The sequence below is a fragment of the Lynx canadensis genome, chromosome A1 (assembly GCF_007474595.2).
Source record: "Lynx canadensis isolate LIC74 chromosome A1, mLynCan4.pri.v2, whole genome shotgun sequence".
In the NCBI taxonomy this organism is placed as follows: domain Eukaryota; kingdom Metazoa; phylum Chordata; class Mammalia; order Carnivora; family Felidae; genus Lynx; species Lynx canadensis.
Window position 1 is genome coordinate 218,349,415 of NC_044303.2, and position 20,150 is coordinate 218,369,564.

The window sequence follows — 20,150 nt, forward strand, 5'->3', positions numbered from 1 at the left end:
GCTCTTCTGACACATTTACAGTACCAAACGATTAAGAAAAGTTAGCTTATGCTAAAATAATCTTGGAAAGAATAATTCAAATAATATTTTACATTTACTGTTAATGATTTTGATGTGTGAGTATATCAGAAGGGAAAATATACTCCTACTATAAATAATAAGAATGAATAATATTTTTGTGCAAACCTGTTGCTAAATATTCATAAACATTATTTTAAGAATTAAAATGTTTTATTTAATATAGATTTCTACTTCTACATGAAAATTTACAAGTAGCTATACATACGATACAAAATAATTTTCCAAAATTCCATGGTTTAGGCCCTCTGTTTTCAAATGCTTCATAATCATTATGAAAAAGAAGAAAAGAGCAGAAGATTCCTGATAGCACAACCATAACCATTTTTTTAATGTGGTAAAAATGCTCCCCCCCCCCCACTTTCTCTAGAAGTAGTAAAAATAACTTCAAATCAGGTAACAATAGAATGCTTGTTGGATTGTAGTTTCAGACAAAACAGGTTTTTTCTTACAGTTGGGTTTGAAATGACATCTATTCAACTTTAGGGATTTAAAGCTTGTATTTGTGAATATTTAGGTTAAACTATGATAAAATATTTTGTTTGGTTCTTTTTCCCACTTTACATATACTACTTTATCTCAGAATTAACAAAGAGACTTCTATAATATACACTTTTATTTAAAGTAACAAGTAGACCTGGAAGAAATGAGTATAAAAGAGTGTGTGAATTTTATATTAAATATCTTTGCCTCAAGAAAACACTCTTAGCCTCCATGAAGAATTCACTAAGCTGTTCTTAACCACTTGGATCCATCTAACCCTGGATAATATGCATAAAGCTTTATTTCTGTTTTCTGTTCTTTCATTTGTAGATGAGCAAAATGAAGTCCGTTTTTTTTTGTCCATTTCCTACACTTGAAATTCACAATTATTTAAAAACCTTGTACTCCAAGTTCAATTACCATGTATTAGTGGTGCCATGTTTTATTTTGGGATATGTAAAACTGTATTTTCTAAGTATTTGTTTTCCCTTTTAAGAAATGAACTTCCATAGTGCACATGCCACAAATAGGCGGCTCTATAATCTATACTTTATAGATAAATGTCACTGTTGGGGTGGGAGGTGGCAATTTTATTTTTATTTTCTATTGTCAGTTTTCCTTTGAAGCATCAAATAGGATATTGATATTTTTTGGCACTTAAGCTATTTACTTATTGTGACTTAACGAGCCGTTATAAAGTGAGCCATATTCCCACCGTGCATTTCATACAACTATTACTAGAACTTCTTTTCAGAAGGATTTATCTACTAATCAATATCCTTCTTATTGTGCCATTTCCAGAAGTACTAAAGAGACTTCTCTTCTGAAACAGGGTTTGACTCTCTCGTGTTTTACTCTCTCTAATAATGTACAGTGTATAACAGTGAATCTAACAGGTGGACCATGTAAGTTCTTGTGATGTGTCTATGGTCACAATTAATTTTGACATTTCTGGACAAGGTGAACCCCCCCCCCCCACTTCATTATCAAATAAAAAGCAGGGTTGCAGAAATTTGAAATTGTATTTGAAATCATTCCCTTGCTTAAAAAGAACACATTAGGACGTCAGTTATTAGATGTTTTTAAATCACTGTTTTTGAAAGGTTATTTTAGTTTATAAACTCAGTGACAGATAACAATTCATGATCAATGATAAATGCGATCTGGATTCTTTCTCTTCATTTTCGTAAACTTGAAATTGTGGTACTGAACTGAAATAGGTAGTCGTGAATTCTGCAGGAACTGTAGCCAAAATTTCTTTTGAGCAGAAGCATTCTCCATGAGATACATGTTTTCCACAGATGATTTACAGGTTACAGACACGCTGTGACCTCTCTCCCAATTGCAAACAGATTAAGCAGGGCTGATTAACCGAGACTAAAAACACTGGGTTATTTTCTCCGGTGGGGGTCTTTGACAAAGCCCTCCTCTCTGAACCCTCCGACTTCATTCGCTTGCAAATCGCTGTGCCTGAACAGGTCTTCCTCCCCCAGCCCCAACCCTTGAGCCCTGCAGCGCCATCAGCGGCAATATCTTCCTACGTGAGGGACGTCTCTTATTAATCAGAAACGCTGAATGGAAACCAATCAGACAGAGAGTTTCTTTGGCTTCAGCTTCCTGCCTGTCTGAGTTAAAAGTGATGCTCGGAGAGGGAGGCACACTGAGATGCATGAAGCTTCAGCTGTGAAGATACTATAAAAAGAGAAGAGTAGGAACGAGACAGAAGCAACACCGGAATTGTTGTCAGTGCTGAGCAGGGCTAAACTCAGTTCCGCTACTAACCAAGGTAAATGCTATTTACTTTACCTGACTATACAATCTATTCAGTTTTTGCTTTCTTATACTGAAGTAGTACAAATACTGCTTTTCTCCTAGTTGCTTTATTTTGCACTCTCTCTCTCCTTCCCTCAACATTTGTTGGGAAGCAGGTAAGAATTTATTTTGTAGTATTTGAATAAGATATTAAGATGCTCAGTGAAAAAAACTAGCAATGCTTGCTTCATATTTTACTTTTACAAAGCAGATACCCATCTAAGCTCTTTTCATCGTGCTAAAATTTGCACATGGAGCATTATTATAAAAATAAAACTAAACTTCACATTGCGTTTGTTGATTTGGAGGGGTGTTGAATTACTCACATTAATGTGTTTATGTATGCTATTATTATATTAATTTGAAATGGTCTCCTGGCTTTCTCATAACTTTTGGTTCCAAAATCTGAGTCAGAACTGTCAAAAATAAAGGCATCTTTATTCATCATTGAATAAATAATTTCTTTAGTTTTAATATTAAAATAATATATAAATAGTACAAATAACACATGTAGAGACAGACGGACATAGGCTGTCAGGATTAAGGTGATCACTATACCTCGCAAAGAAGATTTCTCCACATATTTATGGCTCTCACTCAAGTCAACATTCTGAAGGTGCACCTCTGTTGGCTATAATTGCTCTCCATTATCACAGGCAAATGTATCTTAATAGAGTAAAGACTGGATGAAAATCACAGAAGGGAGAGCATCAAAGGCAAAATTGGCATGTTTTTTTGAAATGATATGGAAAATGCAATGATTTGATGAAGCATTGTTTTATTTTTCTTTGCATACTCAACATAACCATTCACATCAATTAAATTCTTAAGCACATTAATTTCAAAAAAAGCATGATGAATTTCAACTACAAGGTTGTCAGCATTCTATAGTATTGACACTTAGAGACTGGTAACAGTGTGTGTTCTCAGAATCTAATTTGAAAACCAAAGGTGCACTAAAAGAAAGGTGATCACCTGTAGTAAGTAGCTAAGTTCACATTTATTTGTATGATCAACTTTTGATGAGAATGTAGTGGACTATAGGTCCGAGGAGAAATTGGAGGTCTTTTCTGAAGATCTGTTGTCATTTAATATTTTATGTTATAGATCTACGAGATTACTAATAATAAAGATATTTTTCCACAAGGTTTTCCAAATCCATGTAGCACAAAAAAATGAATGATTTCATGACAGGAAAAAGTGGTAACTTTTGCGTGGCAGGAAGAAATCTTCATTTGGCTCTTTATCTATGGAATAAGAAGACTTACCCATCTTCAGCCATAGCTGACTAAAAATGAATTTGATCATTCAGTGCTCTTAACTGGAAAAGAAATGTGTTTAAAATCTACTGCATTCATTGGAGGATAAATCCTATTTTCATTGCCTGCTTCATTGCCGAGGCAATGCTATGTCACATGTAGAACACATTTGTGTAACCATGAACCTGGCTAATCCAGGTTTGAACAGTAGATCTCTTAAAAGATAAAGAAAATGAAATAGGACGTTGCTTCAGCACGTAGTAGCAAAGAACTTAGACATAACAGGAGCAGCATGCATTTGTGGTCTTGGCATCAAGCACGGGAATTCAACCGAAGTTTTCACAAAGAAAGAGTACGAAATAACTCTATGCCCTTAGTAGATGTATGCTGAGATGCTGAAATACTGTCAACTTGGTAGTTGCTTGTTTTGAAAAATGAGAAAATGTAAGGTAAAGTGCATGGTACGAGCAAATCTAATTCTGAGAATAATGAACAGAAAAATGCTTCAGGGGAAGCAGATAGTAGTATCAATTTGAAAGCAATTCTCTAACTTTAAGTCAGATAGATTTGGTAAGACTAACAAGACAAGTCATCTAAGATAACATTATTTTCTGGGATGAAAAAATATGTCTTTCCCTTTATTACATTAGCTGATAGCTTTTAAGATAATTTTGAAATGGTCTTGCATAATTACTCACCAATGTTGTATTCGTTGCATATTTGAAGCAAAAATGTATTGTACCATTGCCTATGTGTAGCAAGATCACAATATCAAAGTTGGCTTTCAAATGATCTTTTTAAATGTTGTGTTGTTTGACCTGATACATTTCATGTTGGATCAGAAGCTCTTCTGAATGTCACCTTCCATGAAGAGATTTCATTTGGTATTTTCCTACAACCCCTGTATATACAAAGTTTAGTCTCTGAAGTGTCCTTTCTATGGTGCATTCACCAACTGGGATTTAAAAAACAATAACCGGAGAAATTTTTTCCACTGGCTTACCTCTCTTTAGACATAGTGATTTGAAGTAGATACGCCTTTTCTATAATATTTGCACAATGTATAGGTGGAGTTAATCAGAATGCTTTGGACAATGCTTCAAATTGTTTAACATAAAATATATGAGTAATATGGCAATATATGGTACGCAGGAAAGTATAAATTTAGATGAAAGTTAATTTAAAGAATACATGTGAATATGTCATGAATAAACATTGGCTGTAATTTGTTCTCTATGAAAGTGAACAGTCTAAATGAATAATTACTTAGCATTAATACAGATGTTTCAATGTAATGGATCATTAGATTGCTATATTCTTTAAGACTAATTTTGTTCTCTCAAATGAAAATTTAAATCTAAAGTATAAATAAATCTAACATTCGAAAAAACAGTGTGATAACTTACAAAACGTCCAACGTGATATTTTAAATATTTATACATTTAAAGTATATATTTATACTTATGACTTCGATATCAATACTTTTGATATTATATTTATAAAGTTATAAATATAATTTATATTACCATATTATAATATAAATATTAAATCAATAGTAATATTAACTGTAGAGTAAGTTTGTTCTATTGTCAAAACTAGACAAAAGTCTAGTTAAGTTCTTTGGTATTTTACTGCTTAAATTATCTACTTAATTAAAATTAAGTTTTCTTAAGAAAGACGACAGCATGTGAAATAGAACCAAAACCACATTGGTTTTAACTAGCTTTGTCTTTACCTGATGCTAATTTGTAATAATTTTTCATTGTAGAACATCTTTCCTAAGGTAACATAATTTTGTTCATTGTATCTTGCATATTTGTTTTAAAAAATGAGTTGTGTCTTAAAATATATCCCCCCAAAGTCTCTTAATACCCATGATGCTATCCTATTTAGGTGTTTAAATAAAACTAGAACTTTAGAAAAGGGATTTTAACCACCTTCAACTCTGATATTACATGAGAAAATGGAGGTTTAAAAAGATAAGATTATGTATCCAATGTTGTCAAATTGTATATTAAAATTGGCAACATTATGTGAAAATAAATAATGTTGACTCATGAAAATCATTTGGTATACACACACACATACACACAGTGTTTAGTTGACAACAGTATCTCCTGGATTGCTTTAAACATTCTGAAAAAGTTTTTTTTTCTCTTATGAGTCACTTCAAATCCTCTGCCTGGAACCACCATTATCTTTATCATTAAAATATGGTAGGAAATGCACAGTGAGGTGAGTGTCTTTATAGCACTTTTATACATTTCCATAGCAGTCCTAATATGTTAATGTTCTTATCCCTAAATTTAGCACTAGTAAGAGATGGTCTTACAGCCACATTAAGAATGCAAAGTGCCTGAATAAAAGCATGATCTCTGGAGCCTAAGCAAGACATTTTATATTAGCACTACCAAGAAACATCTCCCCAAACATAAAAGTCATGATAATGGATCTTACTGCTTAGGAAGGGAAAATGGTAACCTCATAAGGTATTGTTTTTGTTGCTGTGAGGTGTGTGTGCATGCATGAGTGTGTAGGAGAGAAAGAGGGAGAGAGAGACACACAGAGAGAGAGACAGAGACAGAGAGGGAGACACACACACACACACACACACACACACACAAAGAGGGAAAGAGATTTATTTTCAAGAGGAAAGGTGGGGAAGAGGAGAACACCTAAATATTTTCTGAAAGTGACAGAGTTTTTCTTTTCTTTTTTTCCTTTTCTGTGCTTTTGCATTACTTTGCCAAATTATAAATCAATTGCAGGAGGAATGAGTGCTCTTGTATTATTTTTCTCTTCAAGAGCAAGATAAGTCTTGGTCTTTCTAATTAATCAATGAAACACCAGAGTGTATGATTATTTCATAAGTATGAATTAAAAAGCTTGCCTTTCATATCACTTCTTGAGATTAGCTTTATAGTTGTGAAGAGCATGGATGACTTCATTAAATTTTTTACTCTCAACACTTATTCATCTTCTAATGGAAATAGCAGTGGCTAATAGTTTTTATTTGATTTTTGAGTTTAAAGTTGAATGTGTTCCTAAATGTATTTAAGAAATAGATATACCTGACAGAATTTATATTAGAATATGCTAAGCTTACTATACTTTGTTTATTATTAATTAAGTATCCAATGCATAAAGAACTTTTTCCCCATTTTACTGAAACCCAATTTCAGGAAAGTCATAGTAATCTAGAAATAATATTCACGGGAAGCCAGTATAACAAGGGAGATACAACACGTATAACAATATGTAGTCTAACAAATAAACACCAATAACCACTTCCTGTGACAAAAGACATGTGAAATATTCTGCTTTTCTAAAACTGGGACATTGAACCTGGAAGTTTTCAAGGGGAGTTTTCCCCCAGATAATCAAGTAACTTTCTCACCATCTATTTTTTTTCCACTAAAGTAGGTTACTGCAATAATTTAATGTAATTGCCAGAAATATTTTTTAAATATTCACTTCTATGTGTTATCAATGCTTTAAAATGCAAAGAATATACCATAAATTCAAGAAATTCAAATCTTTTTCACTGTAGTGGTAATTAAATCACAGATGAAACATCCGAGAAAACTCACAGGTCAAATTACAAAGTAACCTATATATCTGTACCTTTCTGTCTTAAATATACATACCTGCATCTATATCTGTGTTCCCATTCATAATTCTGTATACTTGTATCTGTAGGTATCTCTGTGTGTATGTGTGTTTATGTGTGTGTAGACTCAAAAAATATATGGAAAACACAATCATATCGATGTATACATCAATTGTAGTTCTAAATTGTTAAAATGGTATAACATTCATTATACACTAAAAAGCTCTTTTGTCAGGTGATTATAGATGTTATATTATGAATAAATAATGACATAGCAATACTATATATTTTTTTAACTTTGGAAAAAATAAACTCAATTATAGTCCATGTGTTATGGCTGATCTGGATAAGTTTTTGAATAGGGGGAATTAGACTTTCACTTTTGAAAACCCTAACCAGAAATAATTTTTCTCCACTGAATGTCCGCAACTCTTGAAAACCTCATAAAAATATAATCTCTTTACCCACTCCTACCATGGGAGGTAAAGTATCATGTAAAGTAGGAATTATAATGCTATCTCAAATCATATTGGTAAAAATTAGATTATTATTACTATCAGAAAATAAAATCCTTATTATTTTTCATTTGCTATGTATAATACAAAGAAAGCACAGTACATGGTGGAATTTTAAAGTTATTTACTTGGTTATTTTCCCTAGCTGAGGATTAGATCAAGGCATTTTATACTTATATTACTGGGTAAATTATTTGCTTAACTGAAAAATTGCTTTATATTAAAATATAATACTAAGATTAAATATCATTTCCTTATATCTAATAAGATAAACACAATACTTAATACAACAAGGATAAATATTTGTATTATTACCACTCCTTCTAGATTAATGTTATAACCTATTAGTACATTATAAATCAACTATGTGTGCATGTACTGAGCAGGAATTAGATTAACTATTAAAAGAAAGATGATATTTTTCCTTCTCCCCCAGATCTTGCCAGTTTATCTAGATGATGTGATATTTTATAGGTAGATTTAATTCTGTTATATTTAACATAAAGTTTAGATTTGTATTTCTGACAGTACTTACTCTTCGAAAGATGAAACAATTGATGTACTATTACAATAATATGTATGATTATGTATGCAAATCATATTTGTCTGATTTTTATGCTTAGCTTAGAATTGAGACCTCTGATACAATCATTAACAACGAAGAATGTTATTGTCATACCTGCAATAAATATATTTTTCTTTATGATAAAATTAACTTTGGTCACTTTAAAATAGGTAGTTCTATTAAAATACAGTGAATATCAATAATAAACATCCTTTTTAATATTGCCATGTTATTTTACGCATTAAAATGAAGAGTTTTTATCAGCACTGTATCTATATGTTTATTTCTCTATACCGACATAGATATAAAGATATGTATGATGTGTCTCAACTTCACTACTTTGGACTTGAAAGCCATGTAAAATTTCATTTTCAATGGCTGAATATGGAATGCTACTTAAAATAAGAAATGTCCAACTTTGGAATTTTTTTGTGATTTTAGACAAATAAGACAATTGTTCTGATATTATTTAAAAAATAAATATATATCAGGAAGCTACTTGATATGATATAATTACTTATACCCAAAGATGAATATTGAAACTGATGGAGACCACATGATAGAAAGGAGACTAGGAAGAGGTGGGGTTTCATGCCATGCTCAGGAGAAGAGTCACACAATTTGAATTTTCTAATGAGGCCATCGCGGATCTGACATCTTCCCAGACCTATGCTGTTTTTAGGCTTGCTACTAAACAAATGAAGCACTGCCTTTGGTATCACTGCAACCCTTTATTTAAACAGGAGCATGGAAGGGTGTTGGGTACCTCAGCTGGTTAAACCTCAGACTTCAGCTCAGGTCACGATCTGACACTTCGTGGGTTCGAGCCCCACGTCGGGCTCTGTGCTGACAGCTCAGAGCCTGGAGCCTGCTGCGGATTCTGTGTCTCCCTCTCTCTCTGCCCCTCCCCTGCTCATGCTTTCTCTCTGTCTCTCTCTCTCTCTCAAAAATAAACATTTAAAAAAAATTAAATAAAATAAATAAAATAAACATGAGCATGGAGATTCTCCTCCATTATACCCAAGAGTAAATTGTGGTCATGGAAGTCTTATGTTGACATTGAGTAAATATATTCAGGGAGGAACAAAATGTTATTTCAGAATAAAACTGTCATTTGTATATGACTTGCATTCATTTCATTCAATATATTTATAAATTGTACTCTTCTAAAATTATAAGAAAATGTAAGTAAACAGCCCACAGGAAAAGAATATGAGGAAATTCTACCTGGAATGAAAATTTGATCCAGATTATGGGTTTGGACAAACATATCCCTAACTATTTATAAACAATATTTTGTTCTATAAAATATGGATTTGGAAGCAGATTTTAATAAATAAGTAACTTTAAATTATAAAATTCTATATGAATTCAATACAATACAATGGCTTTCTACCAATAAGAGATTTCTTATAAGCTATCAGTGATATATATTTTATTAAAAATTCAGTTTTAGATAAGTTTTCTAGATGCAATGATGTTTTTATTGTTTCTTATTCTTGGAATTTCGCTTCTCTAACCTAGAACTTGTATGGAAACTGCTCTTCAATTATCTCCATTATGAAAAAAAAATATTTTAAAGCATTAATTAATCAATCTACTACAAGAATATTTTCCACTAATTTAGTATATAGGAAAGTAAGCATATGTTAAGTTTACAGAAGGGGTTTTAGTATTTAGGATGTGATTAAAAAGTTTTAAACAACATATATACTAATAAAATGTATCACCTGATATACTAATAACTATACATATGCATATATGATACACTAATATGTTACTATTTCTAATATGTTTGGTGACACGTTTTATGTTTTCTCTTTAAAATATAATTATAATATGTAGGAAAAGATATTACATCCATCTTTTATCCTTTCTCTTATGCTTTAATTTTAAATCATTTGGTGGCTAACACAGACTTCACTTAAACTGTGCCTTATCCACTGCCTTCTATCAAATTGAGTACAAATTTATAATGATTAATAGAAAGCTGATTGGTCTGTTCCATGCAATGAACTGTGATGATTTCTTTCTCTTGCTGTTTTTCATGAACACGTGCTTTGTTACCTTTATTGCAACTTTAGCTTTGCTGCTACTTCCTTTTCCAAGTTTTACTGCTTTGCTTCTATCCCCTTCTCATTATTCCCCACCCCCACCACACCTCCACTTCAAAGACAGACTATTTAACTACCAGGGCCTGTCTTCCTTAACTTGGCTTGCATTGTGGGGAGATGATTCAGCAAACTGTAACACAAAAGTAGCTTTGCCAACATGAGAAATTCCTTAGATGTGGAGCTAATAAATATTGGTCGATATATTCATGGGCGATTTTAGAAACACTTCTCCTTTCCACCTTTCCTCTACTTTCACTTTCTAACTGACTGCCAATGGGTCTTAAAAGGATTAAGTATTACCAAGGTCACAATTCATTAGGAAGAGAAGAGTAGAACGAGGAGACTTACTGGTACTGACAAGAGTACCTTAAGTCCTGGACCATAAGTCCAGGAATGCAGTCCTGCATAAGGATTTTGGAGAATTGGTAAGAAAAACTGGGGTTCAAAAACCTAAGGCTATCCTTACATTCTGAAGTTTCATAAGGTATGTTGTATGTGGAGACAAATTGGAAAACTGTTTTGATATTGACTGGTTGGCGTCAGGAGACCCAAAATCGATGCATACAAACTTTTCACATTAAGAAGCTGGTCTTTGTCCCATGTCCATGTAGTAGAAATGACGTCTGTCTTACAGTTTGCAGGTATAGGCAGAAGCAATGCTTCTCATAACATTAGTACATTAATGTAGTATCCACAATGTGTACAGCCTATTCAGAATCCTGTATGTACCCTTTGTTCTTTTCTTTTAAATTCACTATCAGGCAAAAGACCTTCAGATTCTTGGCAATAATTAATTTATTCATCCACCGGATGATTATTTCAGTTTCTTATTTGTGAACTTACTCATTATTGAGTGCCTGCTCTCAGTCCCTACGCTCTGTGCTGTGGTGAAACATGTGCTAGGGAGAACCTCTCACGGTTGTTGTTTCCAAACAACTTCAGTTGTTAGAGAGTCTCTTCTTTCTATATGCGACAAAATTTACCTGTTTGTAACTACGCTTTTTATTTTGTCTTAGCCTTGCCCACATAGTTTGGAATCATTACTCCACTGCTATCTGATAGCATTAAATTCATTCAAAGAAAACTGCGTCGATCTTATACTTAGTCATCAATATAAATATCCCTCATTATTTCACTTTTAATATAAGTAACATTTTACAGACTGCCCTACCATTCTAGCTACCCTGTGTGAGGTGAACATTTGCTTGATGCTGTCTCTAAAATTGAAATAAAAAAATCCTAATGTGAAATATGGGGCACACAATAACTGGGACTAAAAACTCCCTTTTAAAAGCTACTTTTCAAATTAAGCTAAGACCATGTTTTTATCCCTTCTCACTGCTTCCTATGACATACACAGAAAAAGAATTATTTATATAATTATTTCTTATAAGATGTTTCCAAATTCTGACAGATATAACCCTTGTCACACCTTACATTGGTCTCTTCCTGTCTAGTCATTGGGGTGCTTCTCCTGTAAGAATCTTAATATCTCTTTGTTGTATTATTATAATAACCTTTTAATTGCTCACCTCACCTACAATTTCTTTAACAACTGATACATTCTACAAAGCATAATTTTGTCAATTAAGAATTTGGTCAAGTAACCCTGTCTCCTGTTACCCTCAGCCCATAATCCCGTTACATCTAGAAGTAAATCAATACTCCTCAGCTTTGAATCCAAGTCTTCAGCAGTTGGTTTATTTTATGTTTTAAGTTTTTGAGCTAAATTGGTACTCTTAGAAATATGGCCACAGCCTTAAGGAGTTCAAAGTTTAGGCTTCAAATGATCAAAACTATTCTGAAATCTTTACAGAAATATTGTATTTATGATTTAGTGTGAGTTCCCTGGAAAAAAGGCCAAAGCTTTCATGATATTCATGGAATTTTCATATCACCCCAAAATAAAATATGGGCTGCTTAACTTGAATCCATAGAATTAAAATATCAATATTTAATAATACTACTTTATTGGAATAAGAGTAAAAATGCAGTATGCTGGCAATGTCAACAGACTTAGTTTCTTCCCAGCTCCATTTACTTGTTCTGTTTTGTTGGTAGGTTATCTTCACTTCTGGGTGCAAATTGTCTCACATATAATATGCAATAAATAAAAAACTTAGAAAGAGTCCTGGGGTCAGACGTCCAAAGTACATGAGTCGGAGAAAGTCTTTAATACTTCGGAGTTCTAGGAGCTTAATGTGTTAAGATATTAGCAGTATCTATATTATAATGTATTATGAGGAAACATGATTGTCCTTGGAATAACTTCTGTTATTACTATTATATTATTAAGAATATTATTGCTCAGGTTCATTATATTCAGGTAAAAATTATTGGTACTCCATATAGAAAAGCACAAGGGACCTAGCTTAATTCAATTAATTTCTTTGTTCTTGAAATTAGGTAAGATATATATATCTCATATGGCTCCTTAAGTTGACCCAACATACAATGAAATATTTTGTGTTGTAAATTTATTATATTAAAATTAATTTAGAATATTTGCTATCATAAATAAATAGTATAAGTTTTATTGCTTGAATTGGAATAAGTTTATTACACTTGGATCTTGGAGACAAGAATGAGTTATAAAAGCCTTTTAAATATAAGTAACATTGGATAAATTTTCAATGGTAATAAAATTTCATAGTATCTCATATTATCACATATTTTTTTTTCATCACATATTTTAATGCCAGGTATTTAATTTTCCTTTTCTAGCATTTTATGGTTTCTCCCTTTTATTCATTGATTTATATTAGTGAGTATAAAGTGAGTGACATTCTTGACCTTAAAATGAATAGAGCTTATCAAGGTGGTTTATTTGTATAAGAATTTTACTGCAGTTTGGGGAAAAAAAAAAGTTCAAACAAAATTAGTGGTAATGATTGCTTGTGAATAACATTGATTAAAATTACCATGGAAGTGGGGGGGCCTTCATGGCTCAGTCAGTTAAGCATCTGACTGTTGATTTCAGCACAGATCATGATTCCAGAGTTATGGGATCAAGCCCTGCATCAGACCTCGAGTCAGGCCCCATGTTGGACCCCGTGTCAGGCCCTGCATTGGGCTGTACCTCGTACTCTGTCAGGCTCTGTATTGACAGCAGGAGCCTACTTGGGATTCTCTCTCTTCCTCTTCCTGTCTTTCTCTCTCTCTGTCTGTCCATACCCTGCTCGTGCACTCTCTCTCCCTCTCAAAATAAATAAACATAAAAAAATTAATTAACTTGAAAGTTGTATTTGTGGTCAATATTAACAATTTGATAGTTTATCCATAATATGCATAAAATGGAGTTAATGTTACTTATGAAACACAGAAACCATTTTAAGTTATATTACTCATAAATTTGTTCTTTAATCAGGTATGGATGCCAAATATTTATTCAACGTTTACTATGCATGTTGCATTTTTCTGGGTGCTGAGGTTATAGCAGTAAACATGATAGAAGAGATTCTAATCACAAGAAGGTATTCTCTAGAGGAGTGATACAAATAATAAAAAAAGATAAATATGGTATCGATAAATGCTAAGAAAATAGGCAGTGTGGCGGAGAGTTACCGAAGGGGTAGATAGAACAGGTTGTATGAGGGAAGTTTTATTGAGAAGGTAATATTTGAATTGATTCTGAATGGAGAGAAGGAAATACTATGAGAAACATTATTTTAGGTAGAAGAAATGGCAGACTCAAAAGCCTGCAATGTTAACAAATTTTGCTCATTTTATAATATACTCCTAATTACAATTAATTGTAATATATAAACACTACATTGTTATATTATGCCTATTTAGATACCTATAAATTTAGTAATAAGAACATGAGCTGAACATTTTCCAGTTTTCATAGTAATGCTATATTAATAATAACCTGCATTCTTACTTTTCTTTTGCTTCATCAAATAAGTACTTCCAATATAATATATTTATTTTTCAGGTATACAAAGTTAAACTTTCACTAAATGTTACTATTCATTACAGTAGTGGGAATTTCAGCTGCTGTATAGTATTTAAATATTAACTATGAGTGTTCAAATTATTAAGTTGTCTAGTTTCTCCTTTTATAAGTAGAAGACTCAAGCTGAGGCAAGGAAGAATATCTCATTGTGACAAAAACTAATATGCCTGTGTATAGCTCTGTATATTTCTATATTATTAGCTATAATAATAAGGCACTGTTAGTCTTACAAGTCTTCCCTACCACAACACCCCCCAAAGGGAAATCCATAATAGGATTGATTCTCCTTTATCCTAAATGTTGAGGGAGGTTCTATCCTTTTTGAAGGCACTAGAAAGAGCAGAATCTGTCCTAGAATTTTCTCAAATGCCTTGAAATGTGGATTCCTTTCTATGTGATTTTACCTTGGATATGATTTTCATACTTCTAATACAGTTTCCAAAAGAATTTAATCATGTGACTGAAATTCTCTACTTCTAAGGGTGTATTTTCTGCAAGTTCTGTTTTCGTCACTTTGTTCGGTCATGCCTACCTTTATTTTCTGACACTTTCCTGGTTTCTCTTTCTTTTTTACGGATTTCCTCTGTTCAAGGATCTCTAGTTAAATTTTCAGAGATAATTATATTAAAAGAACTCTTATTTCTTTGTACCAGAACTCTAGATAATCTTTTGGTTGGCATTCAGTATTTCCCTAACCTTATCTAAATTAGATGACCCCAGTCATATTCTCTTGGGTCTTGGGTAAACAATGTATTTACTGAAAAGTGATCTTTATCCTCACAAAGACTTGTTGGACACCCCTCTTTAAAAGGACCTGTGGACATAGTACTAAATGGATATTGAGAGTTCTACACCATTTGTACAAAGTAGACAATTATAATGACAACATTCTGCTCCCCAAATAACATGTAGATGATATGCTTATCACCCTACTTAATAGTGTTTACTTGGCTAAAATGTATTTAATAGTTGTAAAATAAAAATGGAAATGTGGCAATTTGGAGTTTTAAGATCATATCAAAAAGTTTATTGGTTGTTTTCAATGGGGAAATACAAAAGTAAAGGTGTTTTGGGTGAATTTTGTTTTGGATGAATAATGTTTGGTAATTTTTACATTGCTTAATAATAAAACTGGTTCATATACCACATTAGAAGGTATGGTATTTATAACGTTTTGTCTGAGCCTAATTCTGTATGTACTAATTCCCTGCTTCTCCCTTTTCTAGCCAAAATCTGCCTGCCCTTCCCTTGAGCTACAGAGCAGGAACAAATCTCTACAGAGTAGGGAGAAGTATTTACTTAAAGATTAACTGTAATGGTTAAGATGTCAGATTCTTGAACCAGAAACACCAGCTCCACCTCTTGCCTACAGTGTGGTCTCATTAATTTATTTCATCTTCCTAAATTTCAGTTTCCTCCTGTGAAAATGATAATTGTATTCGTTAGTGTTGTTGACAATGATTACGATCATGCATACATCAAAGTGCTGATCATAGTAGCCACTTAGTATATATTAATTTTGCTTACTACTATTAGTAGTAGTAGTAATATTATATTCACAATATACTCAAACTCTCAGTTCCTAGTACTGTTTTTAGAGAATTTTACCACTGTATTTGGGAAAAGTAGTTACAATATTCTGTACATGTTTGTAGGACTTTCCTTGTCTAGACTGCAAAAAGAAGTTAAAAAATAAAAAAAATAATTATACCCCCAATAGTTGACGAAAGATGCTTTTGGACCATGCTAAGACTTTACTTGATTAGACAACATATTTTCTCCAAAGAAATATACACTGGCTTTTAAAAGTACCATATGATCAATCATGAATGCAGAGAGTAGGAGTAACAATAAGAACAGATTGGAAAAATTAAAGAAATGTTGTTAAAAATTATTTAAGCAATCACACTTGTAAAAGACAAGGGCCACTAAAAACAAAACAAACAGGGGAGCCTGGGTGGTTCAGTTGGTTGAGCATCCCACTGCGGCTCAGGTCATGATCTCGCAGTCTGTGAGTTCGAGCCCCGCGTTGGGCTCTGTGCTGACAGTTCAGAGCCTGGAGCCTGCTTCGGATTCTGTGTCTCCCTCTCTCTCTGCCCCTCCCCCGCTCATGCTCTGTCTCTCTCTCTCTGTCAAAAATAAGTAAACATTTAAAAAAATTAAACAAACAAAAACCCTCCCAACTATAGGAGTATGAAAAATATGTTTGAAAATTTTTGAAAAATATGATTCTTGGAAAATATTTCTTCAATTTTCATTATAAATAAAAATAGAGCCAAGTTATCATAATGGTTTCTAATGATATTACATGCTACTTTATTTATTTATTTATTTATTTTTTCAACGTTTATTTATTTTTGGGACAGAGAGAGACAGAGCATGAACGGGGGAGGGGCAGAGAGAGAGGGAGACACAGAATCGGAAACAGGCTCCAGGCTCCGAGCCATCAGCCCAGAGCCTGACGCGGGGCTCGAACTCACTGACTGCAAGATCGTGACCTGGCTGAAGTCGGACGCTTAACCGACTGCGCCACCCAGGCGCCCCATATTACATGCTACTTTAAAATGAAAAAAAAAACATATATTCTATAAAATGTGATCTCTCTCTTGGAAGGGAGATTTTAAATGGAAAAAAAAAACATGATTCAATATAATTAAGGATTATTATAACAAGAAGAAACCTGACATTTTGTTTGACTGATTTTACAGATTAAGGATAACAAGCAAGACCCTGAGATGTTTGTTCAAAGTGATCCTAGAGGAGAAAAGCCAAGAGTAGAATCCAGGGCTCCAGGAATAGATTATGTGATTAAGATTATTTTATCACTGTAAATCCTTATATTTTTACAAAGTTGTTTTTGATTTATAACCTTTTACGTGTAAAATGTGGCATGCTGGTGAGCATGTGTAGCTAAAGGTGAAAAATAACCACAATTTGATTCACCACTGTGGTTGGGCCTGGTTGTCTCTACAAACCTTGCTGAACGGATAGATGAACCAACCAAACTCTGTATGTAGAGAAAGAAAAAGAGATTTATGCCAAATGATATGCTAAAAGAACTAAAGTGTAGTTGATTAATTATTTACCAAATTTTACATGGTGGGATTCCACTCCAAGCTGGTGTGGTAAAGAGAACAATGAATGGGAAATAAAAAGACCAGAGAATAAGGGATGTGCATTCATTTATCAAACTGGGATTTAATTTCTTCACTCTAAAAATTATCTACTAGGAAACATCTAAGGGCATTATTAGTTCCAAAGTCAATGGATCTTTGCTTAATCATATTAAACTTTCAATTGTTTATCAAACCAGCTTCTATCTTGGGGTGGGGGGTGGGGAGAGAGCAAACAATAGAAATAATGGAAATGCTTGGTAGTATCCAAAGGCCTGGATAACATGTTCTCATGACTGGCCCTCTTGAAGACATTTTCTTTCTTCCTTTTTAAAGCTTATTTATTAATTTTGAGAGAGAAAGAGAGAGAGAGAGAGAGACAGAGAGAGACAGAGAGCATGCGCACAAGCAGGGGAAGGGCAGACAAGGGAGAAAGAGGGAGAGAATCCCAAGCAGGCTCCGTGCTGTCAGGATAGAGCCCAATGCTGGGCTGGAACCCACGAACTGTGAGATCATGACCTGAGTGGAAATCAAGAGCCAGATGCTTAACCAACTGAGCCACACAGGTGCCCTGAAGACATTTTCTGAGATGTGGATTCCTCTGTGTTAGGTCTAATTGCATCTGTTCAATTGACCTTCTCCATATTGCCTAAATGTCCTCCACTGATACCAGCATTTCCATGTATAAAAAGAATATGATATGTAATTTCATCACTGTCCACAAATATTCAGAAATGTATCCCTTGGTCATTTCTATAGCACCAGTCTCTTTCAAACATTCTGTCTGTTCACAACTATAATAATGAATTCAAATTATCAGCTGCCTAAAAGAAATTAAAGTTTCAGTCACATATTTCAAACCATTTTTGGTTCAGATAATTCAAATAGTGTAATCTGCTCATTTGATTGAACTTAGGTATATATTTGCAGTTATAAAACTGTGCTATTTTTGCATTATTTACATATACAAATTATTTCTATATTATAGCAAAGATTGCACAATATGGAACAATTTGTTAATACAACTGTTCAGTCTTTGGGAAAAAAAGAAAGTATGTCAGTTTGCCAATTTTAAAGACAAAATTGGATTCATTTGAAGAACAAACAATTCTAATGTCAAATGAATCCCTAAAAAACATTCAATTTGTAAAAGACCAGATTTTTTGAAAAAGAAATTAAAGGTCAGTTATTTCTTTGAGACATTATATATTGGAATATTTTAATAAATCTGTCCTTGGATACCATATCATTGATTTATGTCAACAAATAATCTGTTGGTGACTTTAGGTTTTAGACCCCTCAGTAAAACCGACAAGAAATTACTATCCTTAGCCATGTTTTATCTATAGTGTTATGAGAGTAATAAGAAAAGCATGAATGTGTAAGATAACTTCTCCCAAATCACAAAAGAGCAACACCCTCTGTTTCAACGTATTGTCTTGAGAAAACATAACAATACCAATATCTGATAGTCAATTAAACATTTTGCCTTCACAATCTATTTACATGAAAATTAATTATTTATAGGTAAATTATCTCCTCTCCTTTTAATTTCCTACTGGAGTTAGATTTCTTTCTGATGTTCTGAAGAAGGAGATTAATCTATTCATTAATTAAATTAATCTCATTGTAAAATAACATTTTGTAATAAGGAAGTACAGATTCTGTTTTTCTTTGGCCCTGAACCTTTATTTATAATGTTATCTTGCCCTAGTCTATGGGGAAAATTGATAGCAGCTGTGTTAGATAAACCACACATACAATTAGCATACAGGATCTTGTTGCCAATGGTATTGCTGAGGTTATGTAAAATATAATATATTCCTGGCATAAGTTTTATAGATGCATCGTATTTTATATTACTTTTAAGTGTTTTCATGTACATGGAAACAATGTCAATATTATTAGTCCTATTTATATAAATGTAGATATAAATCATGTGATTCAAGTTACCTGAGGCTTATGTGATTCCTCCACTTTCTATACTCACTATTAAGAGATCTTGCTTCATGTACATCCCATCTTCTGTAATTTACTTTTGTAATTATATTATGGTTGAAAAAATAATTTTCTTCTAGGGGAATGTACAATCTTAGGACCATAAGCTAAGTATAGTACATAATAAGTCAATGTTAATAAGCCAACATCAGACTAAATTTATATGCAGACACAGTGTGCAACTCATATGTGAATCGGATTCTCAAAATCTCATAGTCATAAAATCAAGCTATTTAGCACAATACTTTAGCTCCCCCTTTTGGATGGCCCAGACTGCAATACAAAAAATATGAGAAAATGCCCTCGTCTGTCCTCTTTTCTACTGTCATTTTATATTTGAGGCAACATGTATTCCATTATTCGACTGCATAAAATTAATCATTTAAATCAGTTTTCTATTAAAAATAAGTCAAATATACTTCTGTTTTTTTTTTTTTTACTGGCTGAATGTTATGTACACTTAATTTTAAAGATGTATTTTGACACGGTGTTTTAATACATATGATTTAAAATCAATTAATGTTTACTTACTTTTATAAGGATTTTCTGTACTATTTCTCCAAATAAAATATTTGAGCTTAGTTGTGTCATAAACTGTACTAGTTATCCTTAAAACATGTAATAACCAAGAAAGACTTTTCAAAG

At 32.7% G+C, this 20,150-nt stretch overlaps 1 protein-coding gene across 1 annotated transcript in view; it reads left to right on the forward strand.

Moving 5' to 3' along the window:
* Positions 1-2,223: 2,223 nt before the first annotated feature.
* The window catches only part of CDH9 (cadherin 9), a 137,158-nt gene continuing 119,231 nt past the window's right edge, over positions 2,224-20,150 (forward strand). The window contains exon 1 of the mRNA XM_030306961.1: positions 2,224-2,347. The gene's annotated coding sequence lies outside the window, so the exon portion shown is untranslated. The remainder of the gene's footprint in view (positions 2,348-20,150) is intronic.